At 38.9% G+C, this 26,392-nt stretch overlaps 1 long non-coding RNA gene across 2 annotated transcripts in view; it reads right to left on the bottom strand.

Annotated features, from left to right (window-relative positions):
* Window positions 1-18,646, bottom strand: part of LOC107829770 (uncharacterized) — a 30,182-nt gene extending 11,536 nt beyond the window's left edge. Inside the window, exons 1-3 of one of the 2 annotated variants that reach the window (XR_012704838.1) lie at window positions 18,065-18,646; window positions 15,742-15,837; window positions 15,495-15,606 (exon numbers count right to left, since the gene is read on the bottom strand). This is a non-coding gene — a long non-coding RNA (uncharacterized LOC107829770). The remainder of the gene's footprint in view (window positions 1-15,494; window positions 15,607-15,741; window positions 15,838-18,064) is intronic. The other variant, XR_012704839.1, reaches the window with a different exon arrangement.
* Between the last annotated feature and the right edge of the window lie 7,746 nt (window positions 18,647-26,392).

Raw genomic sequence — 26,392 nt, 5'->3', positions numbered from 1 at the left:
GAGAAGGTCCGTGTTATATTTTAGGACTTGTTGGTATGTTTGGTTGAGGTCCCGAGTGGCTCGGGTGAGTTTCGGGGTGAGTTTTGAACGAATTTGGGCATTTTGGCACTCTGATGATGTTTTGGGACAGTTGAAGAGTGGAGGGCACCTTTTGGAGTACGGATGTGCGGCCGCAAACTCCCAAAGTGCGGAGGAAGTGGTAATTGTGCGGACCGCACTTGAAATTGTGCTGTCCGCGGTTGAAATTTTGCGTTCCGCAAAATTCTTCTCGCGGCCGCAGAAAGGTAATTTCGCTAGTTCTCTCGTCCGACTTCAGAGGCTTATATCTTTTAATCTACAATGACTTTGGAGATGCTTCGAACGCGAAAGTTGTAGCCCTTTGAATCAAATTTCAAGAAAGGTCAACTAATCATCATTTGGACATTTGTAGAGAAAGTTATGGTCAATTTACTAAAGCCTGGTAGTGCAGAGCTGCAGAAGTGCGGCCGCACAATTTGGAGTGCGGCCGCACAATTTGGAGTGCGACCGCATATTTTGTGCGGTCAGCACAATAGGGATCAGATTTTGTACTATATAAACGAGGGTTTCATCTCATTTTTTATTTTTGAACTTTTTTTTAAGCAACTATACCACTCGGCAGCACTTGCCTAGTGGCTAATATATAAATAAAACCCCAAAATGGGTCCAAAGCTTACAAGATGTCCAAACCAAAATAGAAGTTGCATGAAGCTACTAGCTATTAAAAAGATAGAAAATAGACTTTGGGAGCTCGGTTTGTGGTGATATTTCGTGGGATTTTCAAGAAAATCATTGAGGTAAGTGATTCTAACTCGGATTTGGTTAATATACATGAATATATCACTGTTTTCATCATTTAATTAGTATTTTGAGATGCAAATTTGGGAGAAATTATAGAAATTTTATAAAACGAAAATTTAAGATTGGAGGTCGATTCGTTATCGTAATTTGATAAATTTGGTATGGCTGAACTCGTATCGGAATGGGTGTTCGAAATTCGTGAAAATTCTGTCGGGTTCCGAGAGGCGGTCCCCGCGTTGACTTTTTAATATGATATTTTAAGTTGACATTTTATTATCCGGAATTATTTTCGATGAATTTTAATGAAGTTATACAATTAATTTGGATAGATTTGAGCTGTCCGGAGGTCAATTCAAGCAAGAAGGCAATTTTGAAATATCGGCATAACTTCTAAAAGGTAAGTATCTTGCCTAACCTTGAGTGGGGGAATTACCTCTTAGGCATCGAGTCTTATGTGCCATTTGTGAAATGTGAAAAGCCGTGTACGCGAGGTGACGAGTACGTACTCGGGCTTATATGTGCAAATTTTATTGGGTTAAAGTTTTAGGCATTATTGTGTTGGATAATTGTTGGCATTTATTAAATCATCTATTTGTCATGCCTCAATCCTTGTTTGTTGATTTTGTTTTTATATGACAATTTGATGTGATTGTTACTTGAATATTTATGTAAATTCTGGGAGTTTGTTGATTTGATATTTCCTGAAAATAATTATATTATGGATATTCATGTGCAAATAATTAATGAACTAAGTTTAAACTGAGGCGTTAATATAATTATCAAGAATTTGGATTAATGAAGGTGTTGCCCTATACTGAGTATTTTCTATCTCTGTTGATTGTTTTTGAGGTTTTATATACGTTGTGTGGAGCCTTGGACTATTTTTGAGAAATTTATTGATTTTACTATATCATTGGAATTGGTTGTAGTTGTTGGGGAAATTGTGATAAGAATTGATTGTGTTGTGTTGTCGTGATAATATTCCGTGTAAATTATTGTGTGATTTGAGTTATTATTATGAGGATATAAGGGTGGCATTTCACTGTTGATATAATGTGGGTATAAGGGTGGTATTTCACCTTGGTTATGTGTGTTGGGATATTGTTTGGGCGGAGTGATAAGGGTGGCTATTATACAGAGCGATAAGGGTGGCTATAGGAGCGATAAGGGTGGCTATAGGAGCGATAAGGGTGGCTATTGAGGGATAAGGGAGGTAATTATAGGAGTGATAAGGGTGGCTATTGGAGAGATAAGGTTGGCTATTGTCAGGGATGATACGTGATGATGTGGAGTTATTGTGTTGGTAATATTTATGTGATGATGTGGGGTTATTGCGTTGGTAATTTTCATGTGATGTTATAATTTTCCTTGTGTTTATTTTTATATCTTATGCAATTTGTCTTGTTGTTGGTAAATTGATAATAGTGTGATCTATGTTGAAATTGGGAGCATGTGGCTATTGCCAGGCAGATTATGAAATGAAATGTGGGCACGAGGTGTCGTGAGTAAATAATGATGATATTGGCACATAAATTGTCCATGCAGTTATGATATGAAATGTGGGCACGAGGTGTCATGAGTAAATAATGATGATATTGGCACGTGAGTTTTTCGTGCGGTTGTGATAGAGAAATTGGCTCGAGGTGCCGTGGAAATATGAAAGGGGGCTGAGACACGTATTTTTATGATTTTGAAATAAGGTGTCACATGGTGACTTTTATTCGAAAGATATTTATTTGAAAGAATTATATTTGAAAGAGATTAGGCGAATTTATATTTGAAGGATTTGATTAATTAGTTGTACTTGTATTCATTATTTGTTGAGCAATATTTATGGTGTTCTTGTTGCCCTGCTGTCACTGGTTGATTATTGTTGTCATCATTATTATTTGTTTCCTATTATTTTTGTATACAATATTGCACAGGTTATTAGACTGGTGAGTGTCTCAACTGTACCTCATCACTACTCCACTGAGGTTAGTCTTGATACTTACTGGGTATCGACTGTGGTGTACTCATACTACACTTCTGCACATTTTTGTGTTGAGCCAGGTATTGGAGTTATCGGACTCGGACAGAGTTAGAGTGTGATCGCAAGGATTCAAGGTAGAGTTGCTTGGTCGTCGCAGTCCCATGAAGTCTTTCTATTTTATTGTACTGTTCATTATTAATCAAACAGTATTGAGTATTCGATACTTGAGATCATTTCATGTATTCAGTTAGAGTTCGTGACTCAGTATTACCAGTCTTAGGAGGTTGTTTGTAACTATTTCCGCTGTTAGTTTCTATTTAAAAACAAATTGGCTTGAGTTGTAATTATAATCGGCTTACTTAGTCTTAGAGACTATGTGCCATCACGACACCTGTGGTGGGAATTTCGGTCGTGACAAGTTGGTATCAGAGCTCTAGGTTCATAGGTTCTACGAGTCACGAACGAGTCTAGTAGAGTCTTGCGGATCGGTACGGAGACGTCTGTACTTATCTTCAAGAGGCTACGGAACTGTTAGGAAATTTCCACTTCTTTCATTCCTATCGTGCGAATTTGTTGATTTTGGAATTTGAGCCTTTGTGTCCCTATTCTCTCACAAATGGCCAGGACACGTGCTACTGGGTCAGCTGAGAAAACACCCACGCATACTGCTAGGGCCGCAAAAGGCTGAGGCCGAAGTAGAGGCCGAGGAAGGGCACGTGCGGCTAGAGCACCTGTCAGAGCTGCACTCAAGGAGCCACCAGTAGCTCCAGTTGGAGGACAAGTACCAGAGACACCTGTTGTTACCCCTGGACTTCAGGAGACTTTAGCACAGTTCCTGAACATGTTTGGTACATTGATTCAGGCAGGATTGATCTCCGTTTCGCCAAATATTTCACAGATTGGGGGATGAGCTCAGACTCCTACCGCCCGTACTCCAGAGCAGCGGGTTCACATTGGTCAAGTTCCATGTATAGTACCAGTACAACCTATTATTCCGGTTGAGCATAAGGTCAGGCCAGAGACGTCAGAAGAAGAACAAAAGAGACTTGAGAGATTTAAGAGGTATTGTCCACATACGTTTAGTGGCACAGCTACCGAGAATGCCCAGGGATTTCTAGAAAAGTATCATCGTATTCTCCGCACCATGGGTATTGTGGAAGTGAGTGGAGTTGCCTTTACTACATTTCAGTTGTCAGGAGCAGCGTATCAATAGTGAAAAGTTTATGAAGAAGGTAGACCAGCCGATGCAGTACCACCAACTTGGGCTCAATTTTCGAAAATGTTTTTGAAAAAGTCTTTTCCCCAGATTCTCTGGGATGCTTGGCACACAGAGTTTCAATTTTCGAAAATGTTTTTGAAAAAGTCTTTTCCCCAGATTCTCCGGGATGCTTGGCACACAGAGTTTGAAAGGTTGCGTCAGGGCACCATGACGGTGTCAAAATATGCTACTAGGTTTAGTGAGTTAGCCCGACACGCACCTATCTTGGTATATACAGTCCGAGAGCGGGTACGCAGATTCATTGAGGGGCTCGATTATGATCTTAAAATATACATGGCTCGAGAGTTGCAAACTGATACTCCATTTCAGCAAGTAGTGGAGATTGCGAGGAGGATTGAGGGTGTTCTAGGTGAGAAAAAGGAGTCTAAGGAGGCCAAAAGGTCTCGAAGCTCTAGAGGGTTCAGTGGATTTTACTCTTCAGCTATGACCCATTATGGCGGACGCTCGAACAGTTGGCCAGCTCAGTCCGCACATCAGATTACTCGGAGTGCTCCAGTAAGTTCTTATAGTACACCACCGACACGAAATTCTTACAGTGGTTATTTTAGTTATTCGGCACAGACTCAGTACGAGAAGGCGCGACCTCAGAGGGGTTGTTATGAGTGTGGTGATACTAGGCACATCATGAGATATTGTCTCAGACTTGGGAGGGGTGGATTTTATCAGAACACTCAAGCTATGGGCCCCAATGCAGTTACTACCCCGCGTGTACAACCAGTTAGGGGTGAAGGACAGGCAGGTAGAGGGTGCCCTAGAGGGAGAGGCCCAGCCCGTTGATATATTTGCTATAGTATGGCTGAGACCACTACACCAAATGGTGTCGTTACAGGTATGATCCTTATTTGTTATAAAAGGATATTTTTCCTTAATTGATTCGGTTCTGAATATTGAGGCGAGTCCTCATATTATGCTCCGCTTATGGGTGAACTTCGTAATTTTGTGACCCACTTATATGTTTATCCCGGTTGGGAGGTTTGATGATGTTAGCCCGTGTCTATCATTTTTATTTTTGTACACCATTGAGGACTATAAGTCCAAAAGTGACTTTTTATTACTCACTACAGTGGGTTTTGATGCGAATTCAGAATAATTTATTTCAATTTTATGAATTATATGTCCTATTGGAATGTGGTTTCATTATGTGTTGTGAAACTTATTTACGGAATTTATTAAAAGAAAGAAAGAAAGAAAGAAAGAAAGGAAATGGAAAATTTTCAGTTGGCACAATGTGCAAAATACTTGTGACTCGGAGTTGAGGATGAGATCCTCGCATTTTTATATGATGTGAAATATTTAAATTGGGCTATAAGCCGCGGTGGAAGTTATATAAGGAAGAGGTCCTTGTGGTGAAAAAATTATGAGTGTAAATTCTCCATTTGTGAAATTTAAATTGTACTATAGTACCGATAGGGAGTCATGCCTGTTAGGATTATTTGATAATTCTTTTATGTATTTATATGCATATTTAGCCATAATTGTGTTGTAAATATTGAAGTTTTAGCCCCAGGATGTGAGTGCCCATGTGGCGTTAAATGTGACTCGTTAATTCGGGAAAATTGCTATCAGTATTGCGAAACTTTGAAAGAGGGTTTGATTAATATGAGGTTAAATGAGGATGCTGGAATTAATTATGAACAACTATTATGACCAGAGGTGTGGTTATGGGCATACGTATGACGTGTGCGTAGGCACGAGTTGCTACAGACAGTTGAAACTAATATCGTGCGTTGATGTGAAAATGAGGCCTTTTGAAAATGTTTGGAGTGTAAGAAATTGGTATTAAAAGTGTATAAATATGGATAAAAGGAAATAATCTCAACTGAGATAGTGTTGTCAAACCCATGTTAAATTTGCGGTGACGTAGAATCATCTACGAGTATGTGTGTAAGAATACACTCAGTAATTTAATGTCCTCGGAATAATTCTGGGCACGTTCGAGGACGAACGTACGTTTAAGAGGAGGAAAATGTAACGACCCGACTTGTCGTTCTAATAATTAGCATCTCCTTCAGCGACTTAAGGTCACGAGCAACTTTGCGATGTATATTATGACTTGCGTGTATGGTCAAGTTTGGTTTTTGGATAATTCAGGATTAAATAGAAAGAACAATTCTTATTTAAGAAGCTTAAAAGAAAAGAGTTGACCGGAGAGTTGACTATTGAGAAAACGACCCCGGAATAGAGTTTGGATGATTCCAATAGCTCCGTATAGTGATTTTGGACTTAGAAGCATATCCAAATAATCATTTGGAAGCCCATAGCTAAATTAGCCTTGAAATGGATAAAATAAAAATTTAAGTTTGGAAGTTTGATCGGGGAGTTAACTTTTAAGAAATTGGTTTTAAAAGTGTATAAATATGGATAAAAGGAAATAATCTCAACTGAGATGGTGTTGTCAAACCCATGTTAAATTTGCGGTGACGTAGAATCACCTACGAGTATGTGTGTAAGAATACACTCAATAATTTAATGTCCTCGGAATAATTCTTGGCACGTTCGAGGACGAATGTATGTTTAAGGGGGGAGAATGTAACGACCCGACTTGTCGTTCTAATAATTAGCGTCTCGTTCAGCGACTTAAGATGATGAGCATCTTTGTGATGTGTATTATGACTTGCGTGTGTGGTCGAGTTTGGTTTTCGGATAATTCAGGATTAAATAGAAAGAACAATTCTTATTTAAGAAGCTTAAAAGAAAAGAGTTAACCGGAGAGTTGACTTTTGAGAAAACAACCCCGGAATAGAGTTTTGATGATTCCAATAGCTCCGTATGGTGATTTTGGACTTAGGAGCGTATCCGGAAAATCATTTGGAAGCCCGTAGCTAAATTAGGCAGTGGTAATTGTGCGGTCCGCAGAATTCTTCTCGCGGCCGCAGAAAGGTGATTTCGCTGGTTCGCTGGTCCGACTTCGGAGGCTTATATCGTTTACTCTACAAGGAATTTGGAGATGATTCTAAAACAAAATCATAGCTCTTCGAATCTAGTTTCTAGAAAGGTAAACCAATCATCATTTGGACATTTGTAGAGAAAGTTATGGTCAATATACTGAAGCCTGGTAGTGCAAAGTTGCAGAAGTACGGCCGCACAATTTGGAGTGTGACCGCAGCACCTGGGATGTGCGACCGCATAAGAAAATGTGTTGTCAGCACAATGGGGATCAGATTTTTTACTATATGAACGAGGGTTTCATCTCATTTTTCATTTTTGGACTTTGGGAGCTCGGTTTGTGGCGATTGTTCGTGGGAATTTTAAGAAAATCGTCGGGATAAGTAATTCTAACTCGGATTTGGTTAATATACATGAATATATCATTATTTTTATCATTTAATTAGTATTTTGAGATGAAAATTTGGGGAAAATTGTAGAAATTTTATAAAATAAAAATTTAAGATTTGGAGGTGGATTCGTTATCGAAATTTGGTAAATTTGGTATGGTTAAACTAGTATCGGAATGGGTGTTTGGATTTCGTAAAAATTCTGTCGGGTTCCGAGAGTCGGGCCCTGCGTTGACTTTTTAATGTGAAATTTTAAGTTGCCATTTTATTATCCGGAATTATTTTCGATGAATTTTATTGAAGTTATACAATTAGTTTGGATAGATTTGAGCTGTCCGGAGGTCAATTCAAGCAAGAAGGTAATTTTGGAATATCAGCATAACTTCAAAAAGGTAAGTATCTTGTCTAACCTTGAGTGGGGGAATTATCCCTTAGGCATCGAGTCTTGTGTGCCATTTGTGAAATGTGAAAAGCCGTGTACGCGGGGTGACGAGTACGTACTCGGGCTTATATGTGCAAATTTTATTAGGTTAAAGTCTTAGGCATTGTTGTGTTGGATAATTGTTGGCATTTATTAAATCATCAATTTGCCATGCCTCAATCCTTATTTGTTGAATTTATTTTTATATGACAATTTGATGTGATTTTTACTTGAATATTTATGTAAATTCCGGGAGTTTGTTGGTTTGATATTTCCTGAAAATAATTATATTATGGAGTTTTTCATCTGCAAATAATTAATGAACTAAGTTCAAACAGATGTTGTTATTTTTCTTGTGTTTATTTTTATATCTTGTGCAATTTGTCTTGTTATTGGTAAATTGATAATAGTCTGATCTATATTGAAATTGAGAGCATGTGGCTATTGCCAGGCAGATTATGAAATGAAATATGGGCACGAGGTGTCGTGAGTAAATAATAATGATATTGGCACGTGAGTTGTCCGTGCAGTTGTGATATGAAATGTGGGCACGAGGTGCCGTGAGTAAATGATGATGATATTGGCACGTGAGTTGTCCGTGCGGTTGTGATAGAGAAATTGGCACGAGGTGCCGTGAAAATATGAAAGTGGGTTGAGACCAGTATTTTTATGATTTTGAAATGAGGTGTCACATGGTGACTTTTATTCGAAAGATATTTATTTGAAAGAATTATATTTGAAAGAGAGTTATTTGAAAGAATTATATTTGAAAGATATTTATTTGAAGGGAGTATATTCGAAATATATTTACTGGAGAGTATTATATACTGAAGATTATTATTTGAAAAAAAAAATAGGCAAAAGATTTATATTTGAAGGACTTGATTAATTGGTTGTACTTGTATTCATTATTTGTTGAGCAATATTTATGGTGTTCTTGTTGCCCTACTGTGTATATCACTGGTTGAATATTGTTGCCATCATTGTTATTTATTTCCTATTATTTTTGTATACTATATTGCACAGGTTATTAGACTAATGAGTGTCTTGACTGTACCTCGTCACTACTCCACTGAGGTTAGGCTTGATAATTACTGGATACTGACCGTGGTGTACTCATACTATACTTCTGCACATTTTTGTGCAGAGCCAGGTATTAGAGCTATCGGACTCGGACAGAGTTAGAGTGTGATCGCAAGGATTCAAGGTAGAGTTACTTGGTCGTCGCAGTCCCTTGAAGTCTTTCCATTTTATTGTATTGTTAATTATTAATCAAACAGTATTGAGTATTCGATCCTTGAGATCATTTCATGTATTCAGTTAGAGTTCGTGACTCAGTATTACCGGTCTTGGGAGGTTGTTTGTAACTATTTCCGTTGTTAGTTTCTATTTTAAAAATATGGCTTGAATTGTAATTGTAATCGGCTTATTTAGTCTTAGAGACTAAGTGCCATCACGACGCCTGTGGTGGGATTTTGGGTCGTGACAGTTATCAAAATTTTCAAAGACGTGATAAATCTAAGATTCAGTGCTATAATTGTGATAAATTTGGACATTATGAAAGCGAATGTTGGTCTAATAAATATGGTAATAAAGAAGTACATGCTAAGATGGCTGAAAATAATAGAGATAAACAAGAGACTTTATTGTTTTCTAGTTCTGGGGTTGAAGAAACTAAAGGGAATGAATGCTTTATTGATTTGGGCTGCAACAATCATATGAGTGGAAATAAAAAATTATTCACTGATCTAGATGAAACATTAAGAGGTACAGTAAGACTTGGAAATAACGCATGGGTGTCTGCTGTTGGAATGGAAAAAATTCGCATTATTGTGAAAGATGGTTCTTCTAATTTTATATCAGATGTGTTTTATGTGCCGAGTATTCATCATAATTTATTGAGCTTGGAGAAACTATCAGAAGAGGGGTATGATTTGCGTTTTAACTATAGGATTGGCACAATCAATGATGATAAATTTGGACTAATTGCAAAGTTTAACATGAACAGTAGTCGTTTGTGGCCTCTTTATCTCAATGGTGATGATTTACCTTGCTTTATTTCTATAAACTGTGATGATACTTGGGTTGTGGCATCTATGTCTTGGGCATTTGAATTTTGGGAGTTTGAAATTTCTTGCAAGAAATAATTTGATTAATGGTTTGCCTTCTATTGATTTTCCTGACAAGAATTGTGAGTCGTGTATTTTGGGAAAGAAATACAGAGAATCTTTTCAGAAATGCAAGGCTTGGAGAGCTAATGCACCATTGCAGTTAATTCATTCAGATTTATGCTCAGTTGAAGTTTCTTCTAATTGTGGTAGTAAGTATTTTATTACTTTCATTGATGATTTCAGCCGAAAGACTTGGGTGTATTTTCTGAAAAATAAATTTGATCCATGTGATATTTTTAAGAGCTTCAAAGTTTATGTGGAGAAGCAAAGTGGGTATTTTATTAAAATATTGAGGACTGGTATGGGCACTGAATTTCTTGTTTGTGATGATTATTTGAAGAAGTATGGTATTAAGCATCAATTGACATCTAGATATACACCTCAGCAAAATGGTGTGGCTGAGAGAAAAAATAGAACAGTGATGGACATGGTGAGATTTATGATGCATTCCAAAAATATTCCAAAAGGTCTTTGGGAAAATGTTGTTTCCTGTGCAATTTATGTATTAAATAGGTGTCTTACACGGTCTAATCTTGAAAAAACTCCACAAGAGATCTGGACAGGTAAGAAACCAAATATTTCTTATCTAAAAGCATTTGGTTTTCTTGTTTATGCTCATGTTCCTGATGCTTTAAGAAAGAAATTGGATGATAAAGCTGAAAAGTATATTTTTATTGGTTATAGTCATGAGACAAAGGGTTACAAGTTGTTTAATCCAGATACAGAAAAAGTGATTATTAGCAGAGATGTTACTTTTGATGAGCAGAGTTCTTGGCATTGGTCAAAGAAGGATTCTGAACCATCTAGGTCTCAACCAATAATTCCAATCATAGAGGAAGGAAGTTCTAACAGACATCAAGAGGAACGTGCGGTAGATCCTGTTCAAGCAGAGATGTCCAGTCACCCGCAAAGACAACACCAATTACCATCTCGTTTGCAAGATTATGTTGTTGGCGATGATAATGATTTATCCGATGAAGATATTGTAAATTTTGCCTTATTTGCAGATTATGATCCAGCTACTTTTGAGAAAGTTGTTAAAGATGATTGATAGGTTCATGCAATGAATGAAGAAATTCATGCTATTGAGAAAAATAATACATGGGAATTGACTACGTTACTACTCTCAAAAAGACCAATTGGAGTCAAGTGGGTATACAAGACCAAGTTCAAACCAACTAGAGAAGTGGATCGCTTTAAGGCAAGATTAGTTGTTAAAGGATACAAGCAGAAGGCAGGTATTGATTACTTTAAAGTATTTGCATCTGTTGCTAGACTTGATACTATTCGTATGAAAATTTTTCTTGTTGCCAATAATTGCTGAAAAAATTTCAAATGGATGTGAAATCTTCTTTCTTAAATGGTGTACTTGAAGAAGAAGTGTATGTTGACCAGCCTGCTGGTTATGTCAAAAGGGGTCAAGAAAATAAAGTTTATAGGCTGATAAAGGCATTATATGGATTGAAACAAGCACCTAGAGCTTGGTACACTCGTATTGATTCTTATTTTATTGGACATGGATTTCAAAGATGTCCATATGAGCATACTTTATATATCAAATTTAAGCCCGACGAAGATATTCTCATTGTGTGCTTATATGTGGATGATTTAATTTTTACTGGCAATAATCCTAAATTAATTTTTGAGTTTAGAGAGGCAATGATTAGCCAGTTTGAGATGACTGATTTGGGTTTAATGTCTTATTTTCTTGGCATTGAGGTATCTCAATTAGATAATAGAATATTTATCTCTCAGAAAAATATGTCGGTTGTAACGACCCGACCGGTCGTTTTGAGCCCTAGCACGTCATTCAGTGGTTTGAGTCCTTAAGAAGCTTCACTTTAGTTATTATGAGTTGCGTGTGGTCGGAATTTAATTTCGAAAAGTTCGGAGTTGATTTGGAAAGAAAATCCTCATTTTGGAAGCCTTAAGTTGGAAGAATTGACTAAGGTTGGATTTTTGAGTAAACGACCTTGGAATCAGGATTTGAAGGTTCTAATAGGTTCGTATGATGATTGTGGACTTGGGCGTATATCCGGATCGGGTTTTGGATGACCCAGGAGCATTAAGGCGCTTATTGTGGGAAGTTGGCATTTTGGAAGAATTTTTATAAATTTGGGTTGAAGTGTATTTTAATGTTATCAATGTCCATTTGGAATTCCGAACCTGGGAATAGCTCCATATGGTGATTCTGATCTTAGGAGCGCGTCCGGATATGGATTTGGAGGTCTGTAGGTCATTTCGAGGTCATTTGGCAAAAGTTAAAAATTTGAAGGTTTATGGAAAGTTTGACCGGGAGTGGACTTTTTTATATCGGGGTCGGATCTCGATTCTGAAAGTTGAAATAGGTCTGTGATGTCATTTGGGACTTGTGTGCAATATTTGAAGTTGTTCCGGATTGATTTGATATGTTTCGGCGCGAGTTATAGAAGTTGAAAGTTCATAAGTTCATTAAGTTCGATTTGAGGTGCGATTCGTAATTTTGATATTGTTTGATGTGATTTGAGGCCTCGAGCAGGTCCACATTATATTTTGGGACTTATTGGTATGTTCGGACGTGGTCCCGAGAGGCTCGGATGAGTTTCGAATAGGTTTGGGTTGTGTTGCGCTCGTTGTTGATGTTTCGACTTCGTTTCTTCAAGCATAAATGGTACCACATTAATCAAATGAGATCCAATTTCTGTTTTGATTGAAGTATTAGATCCGTATCGTAATTACGGAGCCATAGCAAAATGAATCGTCGAATTTGGACATCGTATGAGGAAGTTATGCTCATTTTAGTGTCAGAGAATGAGCTGGTGCCGGTGCTTCGCAGATGCGAAGTTGGGTCCACATCTGCGACCCCGCATGTGCGAAAATTAATCCGCAAAAGCGGAAATTACAGCTGAAAATGCGCAGGTGCGGATGTTTTGTCGGAAAAGTGAAAATCCCTGAGTATATAAAAATCAGACCGTGTTATTTTGGTATTTTGGGCATATCTTGAGTTCTAGAGCTTCGTTTGAGGTGATTTTCGCGGCGTTGTTCTCGTATCAACAAGGGGGTAAATATCTGACCTTTATTTTGATGTTTCTACATCATTATTTCCATTGGTTATTATTTTTATCCGTATTTGAATTGTAGAAATTGGAATTTTGAGCCACAAAGTTGAGAAATGGTAAATCCTTGATTTGAGGGTCATTTATGGATGAAATTGGATGATTTTCTGGATATAGACCATATGAGTTATGGGTAATATTTATTTTAAAAAATATTTGAAATCCGGCCACGTGGGCCCAAGGGTCGACTTTATTGACTTTTCGAACGGAGTTGGGGATTGTTATAAATTAATTTATTATGAGTATTAGAGTATACCATCAAAGCTTTCTTATTCTAATGGGATCGGGCCGTTCGCCTCGGCAAGATAGATACATCTATGGTTCGTGTCGTTCGACCCTCGGCAGTGCAAACACTTTATGGGATCAGGTCGGTCACCTCGGCAGGATTATGTACCACACTCTCATGGGAATAGGCCGTTCGCCTCGACATTATATATAATAGATGTATCTATGGTTATATACCAGATTATGATGGGATCGGGCTGTACGCCTCGGCATTTCTGAAAAATCCTTTTATGGAATCGTGCGTATTAATTGTACAAAGGGCAAGTGTATCTAGGAGTTTTCCTTATTTAAATTATGGCGACCCATATATATATATATATATATATATATATATATATATATATATGTACTCCGGGGGAGGAGGTGACTGTTAATCGAGAGTTGAGTTTATTGTTGAGAGGAATATTGTACCACATATTTATATTTGTTTAATTCGCGTATTTATTTTGCCCCATATTTGTTTTACTTCTTACTGTATTTGCCTTATTGGACCACTAGTAAGCATCGATGTCGACCTCTCGTCACTACTTCTCTGGGGTTAGGCTAGATACTTACTGGGTACGCATTGATTTATGTACTCATGCTACACTTGCTCTATATTTTTGTGCAGGTACATATATGTCTGACGGTCTTTTGGGCGTAGAGACGCGGATGTTGCGGGGACTTACCATGAGCTACATTTTATGTTACGATTCGCAGCCTGTAGAGTCTTTATCAGAGTTATCTATACTCTCCTGTCTAATTGGTATTCCAGACAGATGTTGAATTATATTATATTTCCTAGTTGATTCTCATGTACTTGTGACACCGGATTTTGGGGGTGCTTATGGGTGGTTCATTGTTGTAGTCGTGAACATATTATCAGTTACCATGTAAAATTCTATTTCTTACTACTTAATTGATGAAATTCTGATTTCAAAAATACTAAAATGAGTAATTTAGTTAATCATCCACTGTTGGCTTGCCTGACAGTGGTGTTAGGCGCCATCGCGACCTTTAGTGGATTTTGGGTCGTGATACCGGTGATATTCTAAAGAGATTTAATATGGATAAAGCCAAACCAATTTTGACCCCTGTTGAAGAAAAATTGAAGTTGGTTAGAGATGGGACTGGTGACTTTGTTGATGCTACATATTTTAGAAAATTGGTAGGGAGTCTAAGGTACTTGACTTCTACAAGGCCTGATATTACTTATGGAGTTGGATTAATTAGCAGATTTATGGAGACTCCACGACAATCCCACTTGCAAGCAGCAAAGAGAATTTTGAGATATATTCAAGGTAGGCAGACTGATGGTATATTTTATTCAAAAACTAATGATGGTAGTCTTGTGGGATTTACAGACAGTGATTGGGCTGGTGATACAATACAAAGAAAAAGTACTTCTGGCTATGCATTTTATTTGGGTTCTGGTGTATTTTCTTGGTCTTCCAAAAAGCAACAAGTTGTTGCTTTATCAATAGCTGAAGCAGAATACATGGCTGCAATAAGTAGTGCTACACAAGCATTGTGGTTAAGAAGAATGCTTGGATTTCTTCAACACAAGCAAGACAATCCTACAATAATTTTTTGTGATAGCAAATCTGCAATTGAGTTAACAAAGAATCCAGTTTTTCATGGGCGTAGCAAACACATTGATATCAAATTTTACTTTATTCATGACTTGGTTCAAGACAAGGAGATGGTTATTGAGTATTGCAAGACCGGAGAGCAAGTTGCTGATGTTTTCACAAAGCCACTAAAATTGGAGTTATTTATCAAGTTGAAGAAGATGTTGGGCATGATCAAATTTGAAGCTCTTGATTTAAGGGAGGTTGTTGGAAACTAAATCAAGATTAATTAGTATTCCTAAGTTGTTTAGGATTTGATATTTGGTAGTTTGTTTAATTCATGTCTAGTTAGGTTTTGTTTACCAATTTTATGTTGGAATAGGTTTTTGGTTTTATAGTATTATAAATAGGGGTATTTTTCTTGTAGAGAGATTCAAGAGTTTATGAGTTGTGAAAAAGTCTCTTACCACGTTCTCTCCCTAGTTTAATAAATTTCTTCTATATAATCTTTGTTGAATTTTTTGCTTGTGCCTAAATTATTCTTGGGGTATTTTAATCCTTCGGACTAATATAGAAATGAACCTAATTCTTGACATTATTTTAACCGTTATGAGAACCGAAACTCACTCGTCAACGCTCTTCCTTTGAATTTTTGGCACTGGCGAGTTATTGTGAGTATGCTTGTGACCTTTGGAGCTCTTCAAGAATTCCTTTGCCATCTATTATATTTATGTTAGACCTACAGTAATAAAAATAAGAAAATAAATCAATGAAGCGGTGGAATTTAATGGAAAAAGGAACATGGTTGTATGGAATAGGGGAAGTAATCGAGTAGTTACTCAAGATGAGGGGGTAAAAGCTTCAAAAAGAATACCTGAATGTTAAATTTAACGGAAGGGAGTGATTGTATCATTCAGTCCCATTTCTTTGCATCTCCTCATTTTGTATTTTCTTCTGCATCAGAAAAAATCTACAACAACGATTTTAGTTGTTCTCAAACAATAAGCAGATAGAGTTACCCAAAAACATAAAAAAGAAGCAGATATCGAGCAGAATATACAGAAAATTGTGAAAAAAATTCATTATTATCCAAACATCAATTGGAGAACCATATAGTAAAAATGAACGTATTCACAGATTTTAATGAAAATCCATATACAATTAAAGAATTTGTGAATAACCTAACTCCCCTTATTTATCATACACAAAAATTTTATAGTCAACAATTAAAACCCATGGAAAAAAATCCTAAGGTTTCTACGAGCATCCATGATAATTTTGTAGGAAACTCTACTTCTAATAATTAATTTAAAATATCTGCAAACTTTAGCAACACAAGATGTAATAAAAAGCAAACTATCGTGCACGACTTTCAACCAATATGCAACATTGGCTAAAGAACCCTAATTAATCTCAAAAGTTAATACGAAAATAAGATGAAAAGGAGAAGGTGAGAAGCTTCGTCACCGGAATATCTGCTTGGACTCATTGTTCGTTACACTGTTAAGATTTGCTCCGACAATTGACACAATCAAACTTGAAATTTCATACCCCGTGGATTTCCTCGTGAATTATGAAGCGTTGCATAGAAGTAATTAGGCTTTTCGGTTATCCATATTGAGGGGAGCGGCTGAAACGTTGGTTTTAATTAGTCGTGACTTTTGGACTTTCACAGGAGTATTAAGTTTTTAAAGGAAACATTTAGGGAAAAAAGCAAAAAAAATGACAAAAATGTAAAGCAAGCAAATTCAGAAGTCCATATATTTAAGACAGAGATCATTAACCCTCTAAATTTTCCTTCTTCATCTATTGCCCCATTTTTACGGACTCCATTTAGTTTGCAGCACTGGGTTCAATCCATCTTTTTTTCTTAATTTGTTTAACGGCAAAGGGCCAAATATACCCATGTACTATGAGAAAAGGTTTAAATATACCCTTCGTTATATTTTGGGTCTAAATATACCAGTAGTCGTTATACTATTGGTTCAAATATACCCATCTTCCGTTAAGTTTGGCTAAGGTGTGTCACACCTCCTTTTTCCCGAGGGGATATGGGAGTTTTTTAATTTTAAGTGACATTAATCTAAATGGGATTATTTATTGATTCAGAGTCGCCACTTGTAATAATTTATGGTATCCCAAGTCACCGGTGTATTTTAAATCCCAAATCGAGGAAATTGACTCTATTTATGGTCTACGAACACAGAAGATCGAGTAAGGAATTCTGTTAACCCGGGAGAAGGTGTGAGGCACTCCCGAGTTCCGTGGTTTTAGCACGGCGGCTCAACTGTAATAATTGGCCTAATTGTCTAATTTAATACATATTTGAAACCTATTGTGCATTTTTAACTTCTAACCGCTTTCAATTAATTTAATCGCCTTTTAATGCTTATGGAATTATTGCTGGAACAAGTTACAATGTCGTACACTTGTCGTTTTGGTACATATTGCAAATCGCGCCACGTGAAACGCACCCGCGATTTACAACATGTTCATTTTTATTATTATTTGAAGTTATGGTCGGGTCACATGAAATGCGCACCCGAATTGGGGATTAGGTATCACGACTATGCCATGAAAATCGTACCCATAGCCGTGATGATTTAATTACACGCCTAAAGCAAACTACAATGTTTATTGTTCTTCCTAAACTTTGAGATTATTGTGAGGCCAAAAGTCTATGGAAGTCATTTGTGGATGAAGTATACTAATTGGTCACTATAAATTATTATCGAGATGAACTATTAAAGTATTTGTGGTTTTGAAGTTACGAGGCATTTATCTATTGTGAAAATAGTAGAATTATTGGGCCGGCAAACTAAACTCATTGGGCCAAAATCTCATCTCCGCTTCAGGATCACGCCACAGCCAGCGGACAAATTCGAAGCAACGTAACTCAACACCCTACGGCCCAACCTTGTTTGTGTGACATTTAAACCATATGGCCCAACAATTTAATGAGTTAACTTCGACCCATAACCAATTGTTAGAAAACCAAACTATGACAGATTATTCTTATAACTCCAATGCACTTAATCAAATTGAAACATGATTCAAAAATTCATATAATTAATTCAAATCATGCCTCAAAGTATCGAATCAACAAACATGAAGCAAATAACTAGATCTAAAAAGGTATTCATATATCAACGAAATCTAAGTACTAAATAGCTAAAAATATGTGAAAGAAAACGGACCTCTCATTAGCTTTCAAAGTATACAAAGAAAGGAATGCTGAAGAAGCTAACAACGAGCAGACCCGCTAACAAAAGACCACGTCGGAACCTCGAAACTCGCCGGGAAAAGCTAGTCGGAAAATTCGACTTGAACCCGACCAAAATATTATTGTTTTGTGAGGAAAGAGGGCTGTTTTCGAGCTATTTTTCAGCTAAATTTGGAGCTTCTTTGGACTGGTTTGCAGCTGATTTTCGCTGCTTTTCTCGGCTGGTTTTTGGAAGTTAAAATGACGGGGATGAGTGAAATTTCCCCGGGGAAAGACTGCTGCGTTTTTGGTTGGTTTTGGATGAGATTTTGGAGCTGATTTGAAGTGTTTTAGGGCTGGATTTCAGGTGATTTTGGACTGGTTTTCAGTTGGAGTTTTGGTTGATTTTTTTTTATGCTAAACGGAACTGTTTTGAAGGTGTTTTAATTGTGCTTTTGGAGAAGGTTTTGGGGGGCTTCCATGGAGGAAAATGGGGGTGAGCTATGGCTAAAACTAAGAAGGAAGGGATTTTCTTTTTTGCCTCTGTCCGTGTATCTGTCAAGTGTGTCATGGGTGAGTGTTTATATGTGAGTGTTTTTTAGAGATAGAAAACGTGTGGGCCTATTGTGCCTATGTGAAATATGCATGAAGACAAAAAGAATTAAGAGTGCACAGTGAATATTTGTGTTTAAAAACAAGGAAAAGAAAAAATAAAATTGCTGAAAACTTTCCTACAGGAGTGCAACGTGAGGCATATCCAATAATGTGAGCACGTGAGTTTGTTATGAGAAGATAAGGAGGAATCTTTGGCAAATGGACACTTTGTGCATTCAAAGTTCATATCATACATGACATATTATGTATGGACTTCGAGCTATAATCGGAGGTAAGGGGCCTATTCGAAAGACTATATATATTGTACAGATGGCCACATGTTGGCAATATGATACCGGTTAGCTACCGGGAGAGACCGTCATTGCTAGCATTTGGTTGGGTATGTCATGCATTTACATCAATATATATGTATTTACGACATATGATTACACGAGCATACCATGCATATTTTATTACTATGAGGTCGGATGTCGGCCATGGAGGCTATGAGAGTTTCAGTGTCAGGTGGTATCTTTATTACCTTTTTACATCAGCTATGTATGATTCTACTTCCTGCCTTACATACCAGTACATTTTTATTCGTACTGATGTCTCGTTGCCTGGGGACACTGAATTTTTGTTTCGTGCGTACAGGTCCAGGTAGGGACTCTGATCGACCCCTCCGCTAGGATTTTGGGGTTCAGCTGTGAGTTGGTAAGCTCCACCTCTTCCTGGAGCTTTCATAGGATGGTTACTTTTATTGTACAGTTTGGGTATAGTTGGGGCCTTATCCCGACAGTGCTTATAACACTCTTAGAGGGTATTGTGGACACAATATTTTGGGTTTCTTTTTGCTACTTTCAGTCTCCAGCCCATAGGCTTGGCATGTATATATAGGTGTGTAGGCATGTATGTCTTCAGTCGCGACCTCGTCGGCCAGCTAGTATTTTATTAGTTTGGCTTGTCTACCTATATTTATATGGCTTATTGTTATTCATGTGATAACCTTACGGTCCAGGCTTAGTATTTCAGATATTGTGCTGCCCGATCTGTTGGGCCCCCAGTCTAGTTAGCTAGTATGTTTAGTGGCTAACTCGATCGAATACAGTATCGAGTGCCAGTCGTGCCTCCCCTAGTTTGGGGCGTGACAAACTTGGTATCAGAGCAGCTCGTATCCCAGGGAGTCCACAAGCCGTGTCTAGTAGAGTCTTGCTTATGGGTATGTTGTGCACCACCACTTATAATCAGGAGGCTATGAGGCATTTAGGAATAGTTACATTTCTTTCAATTAATAGATAGTGCTATAGAGCGAAGTTATAAGAACATATGAAATCTAAATCGTGCTTTGTGTTTCCTATCTATCAGGCTACCTACGCTCAGGAGATGGCACAGCGAGAGATAGGTATGGATCTGGGAGAAGGTACCAGTCGTTCCCCACTGGGTCAGAGGGATAGATTTCCCTTAGAGGCTCACAGTGAGTCTCCAGTACCCCTAGTTTCAGCTTCCCCAACACTTGTTGGAGCCTAGGGAGATGCAGTACCCCCAGCCTCACCAGTTCCATTGGTACCTGAGGCAGCTAGAGACACAGGACCTCCAGCACCTATTGTTCCCCCATCAGAGACTGGGGAGCAGGGGATGAGGGAGGCTGTTCAGTTGCTGACTAGGATGGTTTCTATTCATGAGCGACAGCTAGAGTCAGGAGCAGATGCCTGGAGATATCGGATAGGAAGCTCGACGGTACGAGAGTTTCTTCACTTAGCCCCTCCATTATTTACAGGATCCAGTTCCACTGAGGATCCCCAGGACTTTATAGACCATATGTATAGAGTATTGAGGGTGATGCATGCCTCTGTCACCGAGGCTGTGGAGTTGGCTTCTTTTCGACTACGTGATGTAGCCGTCCTATGGTATGAGGCATGAGAGAGATCTAGAGGACCTGATGCTCCGCCAGCAGAGTGGGAGGACTTCTCTGAGGCTTTTTTAGCCCATTATTTGCCACGGGAGGTTCAGGAGGCCCGTCTTGACCAGTTTCTTAGCCTAAAGCAGAGGGATATGAGTGTGAGGGATTATAGCCATAAGTTTAATTCTTTGGCAAGGTATGCACCAGATATAGTACGTACCATGAGGGCTAGAGTTCATCATTATGTGGATGGTTTGGGGGATCATCTGATTAGAGACTGTAGGGTTGCATCCCTATCGGATGATGTAGATATTTCCCGCATACAGTCTTTCGCTCAGACTACAGAGGACCTTTCCCGTCGAATTCATGATACTCGCAGGGATAGGGAGCAGAGTAAGAGGGATCGTACTATGGGGTCTTATAGGGAGCCACGAGTTGATTTTAGGCCCCCACTCCATCGATATCCACCTCGGTCAGCAGGTAGTTTCCCACCACAGATGCAGGGCCAGCGGTTTGATCGTTATATTCAGTTAGGACCGGGGCAGAGCTCAGGCCAGCCTGAGGGCCGTCGATAGGAGCGTTCTGCACAGATGAGACAGCTTACTACTCCATGTACTCAGTGCGGTAAGCTGCACACCGGGCAATGTAGACAGGGTTCGAGTGCATGTTTTCATTGTGGGCAGACAGGACATTATATTAGCCGGTGCCCGGGGTTAGGCAGAGGTACACCAGCTCAGCCTTCAGGATTCACAGCAGCCTCTTCGCCCTCAGTCCGTGCTCCCCAACCAGGTCCACAGTCTACTCAGGGTCGTGGTAGGGGGAGAGGTGGAGGAGACACCTCAGGTTCTAGTGGTGGCCAGAACCGCTTTTATGCACTCACAGGCCGACAGGATTCAGAGGCATCCCCAGATGTTATCACAGGTATATTGACAATACATTCTCATGCCATTTATGCATTGATGGATCCCGGCTCTACATTTTCATATATTACTCCATTTATTGCTGGTAAGCTTGACATGAGATCTGAGTTGTTGCCACAGCCAGTTGAGGTGTCTACGCCAGTTGGCGACTCTATTGTAGCTAATCATGTCTATCGAGATTGTACAGTGTTAATTAATGACCGTCCAACCTCTGTTGATTTAATTGAATTGGTTGTGCTAGACTTCGATGTCATTATGGGTATGGATTGGTTGGCAGCTTGTTATGCTAATATTGATTGTCGTGCAAAGTAGGTCCGATTTCATTTTCCTAATGAGCATGTCCTTGAATGGAAAGGTAATACAGCCACGCCCAAGGATAAGTTTATTTCAAACCTTAGGGCTTGGAAGTTTATTGCTAAAGGTTGTATATATCATCTGGTTCATGTTAGGGATATAGATAAGGAGCCAGCGACTCTTCAGTCGGTTCCTATTATAAATGAATTCCCGACGATATTCCTTGACGAGCTTCCAGGAATTCCCCACGAAAGGGAAATCGATTTCGCTATAGATTTGCTTCCTGATGCGCAGCCTATATCCATTCCTCCCTACAGAATGGCTCCTACAGAGCTAAGGGAATTGAAGGAACAACTGAAGGACTTGCTCGATAAAGGCTTTATTAGGCTAAGTACATCCCCATGGGGTGCTCCGGTGCTCTTTGTTCGAAAGAAAGATGGGTCCTTGCGGATGTGCATTGACTACAGGCAACTAAATAAAGTCACTATCAAGAATAAGTATCCTCTTCCACGGATTGATGACTTGTTCGACCAGTTACAAGGTGCCAAATGCTTTTCAAAGATCGACTTGCGATCCGGTTATCATCAGCTACAAGTTAGGGATATTGATATCCCAAAAACAGCATTTAGGACGAGGTATGGCCATTTTGAATTCCTTGTCATGTCTTTCGGGCTTACAAATGCCCCAACAGCCTTTATGGATCTTATGAACCGGGTATTCAAACCATTCTTGGATGAATTTGTGATTGTGTTTATTGACGACATCCTGATATATTCACGATCGGAAGCCGAGCATGCGGACCACTTGCGAGCTGTATTGCAAACTCTCCAGGACTACAAGTTATATGCTAAATTCTCTAAATGTAAATTTTGGCTAACTTCTGTAGCTTTTCTTGGTTATGTTATTACCGGAGATAGTATCAAGGTTGATGGCCAAAAGATTGAAGCTGTGATGACTTGGCCGAGGCCCTTGAATCCGATAGAGGTTTGTAGCTTTTTAGGCTTAGCAGGGTATTACCGAAGGTTTGTGGAGGGATTTTCCTCTATCTCTGCACCATTGACGAAACTGACACATAAGGGAGCTAAGTTTCAGTGGACTGAGGCATGTGAACAAAGTTTTCAGGAACTAAAGAAAAGGCTTACTACGGCACCTGTCTTGACTCTTCCGGATGGCACCGAGGGTTATGTTGTATATTGTGATGCCTCGAGAATTGGCCTAGGTTGTGTTCTTATGCAGCATGGTAAGGTTATCACGTACGCCTCTAGACAATTGCGAAAACATGAACAGAACTATCCTACGCACGATCTTGAGTTAGCCGCAGTTGTATTTGCCCTAAAGATTTGGCAGCATTATCTATATGGGGTTCATATTGATGTTTTCACTGACCACCAGAGCCTTCAGTATTTATTTAAACAGAGGGAGCTGAACCTACGACAAAGAAGATGGCTAGAATAACTGAAGGACTATGATGTTGATATTTTATATCATCCTGGCAAAGCTAATATTGTTGCTGATGCCCTTAGCCGGAAGTCCATGGGCAGTCTAAGCCATGTTGAAGCTGATAAGGTCAAGATGACCAAATATCTATGCCAGCTAGCTAGTTTGCAGGTGCGTTTGGTAGATGCAGAGGGTGGACGCATTCTCATTCAGAATACGGCAAAATCTTCTTTTGTTACTGAAGTGAAAGAGCGACAACACGAGGATCCTGAGCTTATAAAACTGAGGGAAAGTATTCCACAGCAGCGACAACCTTTATTTGAGCTAACTGGAGATGGAGTCCTTAGATACCGGGGCTGCTTATGTGTACCGTCAGTAGGAGAGCTCCGTGCCAAGATTCTTTCGGAGGCCTATTATTCTAGATATGCAGTTCATCCCGGAGCGACAAAGATGTATCGGGACCTTCGACAGATCTATTGGTGGAATGGAATGAAAAAATATATCGCGGAGATGGTAGCCCAATGTCCCAACTGCCAGCAAGTTAAAGCCGAACATCAGAGGCCTGGAGGCCTAACTCAGTGTATTGAGCTTCCATTATGGAAATGGGACATGATAAATATGGACTTCATCACTGGTTTTCCTCGCACTCCACGGAGGTATGATTCTATTTGGGTAATTATTGATAGGCTTACAAAATCTGCTCATTTCCTGCCAGTCAGGATGACATATAGAGCCGAGGATTATGCCAAGCTTTACATTTGAGAGATTGTTCGCCTTCACGGAGTGCCATTATCTATTATCTCTGATCGAGGGGCTCAATTTACAGCATATTTTTGAAAATCTTTTCAGAAGGGTCTAGGCATGCAGGTAAATCTTAGCACCGCTTTTCATCCGCAAACTGATGGACAGGCAGAGCGTACTATTCAGACAAGTTGAGGATATGTTACGTGCCTGCGTGCTAGATTTTAAAGGAAGTTGGGATGATCATCTACCTCTTATTGAGTTCGCTTATAATAACAGCTTCCAAGCTAGTATTCAGATGGCTCCTTACGAAGCACTATACGGGCGGAAGTGTAGGTCACCGATCGGTTGGTTCGAGGTCGGGGAAGCAGAGTTGCTAGGCCCTAACTTAGTCCAGCAAGCAATGGAAAAGGTAAAACTTATTAGAGACCGGCTGCGTACAGCACAAAGTCGGCAAAAGTCTTATGCAGATGTTCGACGATGAAACTTAGAGTTTGATGTAGAAGATTGGGTTTTCCTGAAAGTATCGCCTATGAAGGGCGTCATGCAATTTGGAAAGAAGGAGAAGCTCAGCCCAAGGTATGTTGGACCGTATAAGATTATTCTGAGGATTGGTAGGGTGGCGTACGAGCTTGATTTGCCTTTAGAATTGGAAGCAGTCCATCCTGTGTTTCATGTATCTATGTTACGAAAGTGCATTGGAGATCCTTCACGTATTACGCCCATTGAGGATATTCACATTGCTGAAGACTTATCTTATGCAGAGGTACCAGTAGTTATTTTAGATCGGCAGGTAAGGAAGCTTCGAACTAAAGAAGTGGCTTCCGTGAAAGTGTTATGGCGAAATAACAACATCGAGGAAATGACCTGGGAAGCTGAGGAGGAAATGAGGAAGAAGTACCCCCACCTATTTACGACTTAAGGTGAGTCGCATTTAAATAATTGCCAATTATTTCTTTATAGCAACTTAATTGGATTTTAAATGACTTGAAAGTGCAATTTAAATTTCTTATTGCGAGATAGCTATACGAAGCCTAGTAGTTGGAATCTTCAGAATTTGATTTATGCTTTGCAAATGTAACAAATATAGCCTCGCAAATAACGTATTAGCGGACAAGAAATGAAACCAAAGAATTGACTTGACCCATTCGCGGACGAATGTTCTTAAGGGGGGGAGACTGTGAGACCCCAGGTGTTTCTCTCTTCTCTTACGTAATATACGTAACGTGGCGTGGTTATATTAGGTATATATGATTGGGTATAGCACATTGGGAGAATAAGACTGAAAATGTGTGGTAATATCAAGGAACTAAACTAAAGCTTTAAGTCAAAGGAATCCCTTAAACAAAGGTTCATGGTTAAAGAAATGGCTCAGGTAGCACCCCGCATGTTCGGAAGGTTTAAGTTAACTTGCACCTGTGGGATAAGACTAAGAGTGTATAATATGCTAAGAATAATGTGTTATGAGGTATTATAATATCACACTGGTCACATGTTAAGTTTTGGAGTCAAGCAAGTTGCGAAATAAAGGTCGGCAAAAGTTATCGTAAATTTCTCTAATACATTTTCTAAACTTTGGGTCAAATATATCAGATCATTTCTCCTAATATATGAAGATTTATGGGACCCACAACCTACCAAATCGAAGGTCTATGAGTCTAGTTTGCAACCTAAGAAATCTCACATCAAACCGACATTGGAGTAAAGAGTTATGACTGTTTTACCGCGGACTATCCGGGCTAAAATCAGGTCGCGAATCGGGTCGGGTCAAACAAGTGGTATAAGTCGGAAAATCCGACTTTTAAGACCCCAAAATATTTCATCTTCGTCCCAAAATAGTGAGAAAGCTTAAGAGAGGGTTTCATGGTATTCTTGAGTGATTAAGGTACATTTTTAACGATTTCTATCGTTAAAGTTTGCCCCCGTGCCTAGAAGCGCAATCTCTACGCTTTGCAATCGTTTTCCCTTTCTACTAGCTGTGTTTGAAGCTATTTTTGGAAGATAAAAAATTGTTGTTCTTGCTGGTTCTTCAGGATTTATACTTGGTTTTCCAAGGTAATCATCTTGGAACTCTTATATGGTCGTTTTTACAAAGTTCTACGGGCATTTCGTCAAATTGAGGTCATATGGCAAATCTGCCGATTTAAACTCATTTATAAACTATTTATAGGTGCGTATAAGCTGCATATATATAGTGGTTTCGAAGCTTAGGACGTAAGGAACGACTTTCGTGAAGGAACCACGGGCATTCGGACGTTCGTTGGAGAGGTATGTTAAGGCTAAGCTTCGTCCTTCCTTTTAGCACGAATTTTGGGAAATTCCTAAGACGCCAAATGTTATATTTTACTATTCTGTTGCTAGAAAGACCTTCTGTGAAAGGCATTGGTATCGTAGCTGAAGTATTTTCATGATGCTATTAGGTTGATATTCCACTCGT

Source organism: Nicotiana tabacum, chromosome 22 (genome assembly GCF_000715075.1).
Source record: "Nicotiana tabacum cultivar K326 chromosome 22, ASM71507v2, whole genome shotgun sequence".
Classification (NCBI taxonomy): domain Eukaryota; kingdom Viridiplantae; phylum Streptophyta; class Magnoliopsida; order Solanales; family Solanaceae; genus Nicotiana; species Nicotiana tabacum.
The sequence above is the reverse complement of the archived record's forward strand: the minus strand, read 5'-3'. Positions and strand labels throughout refer to the sequence as shown.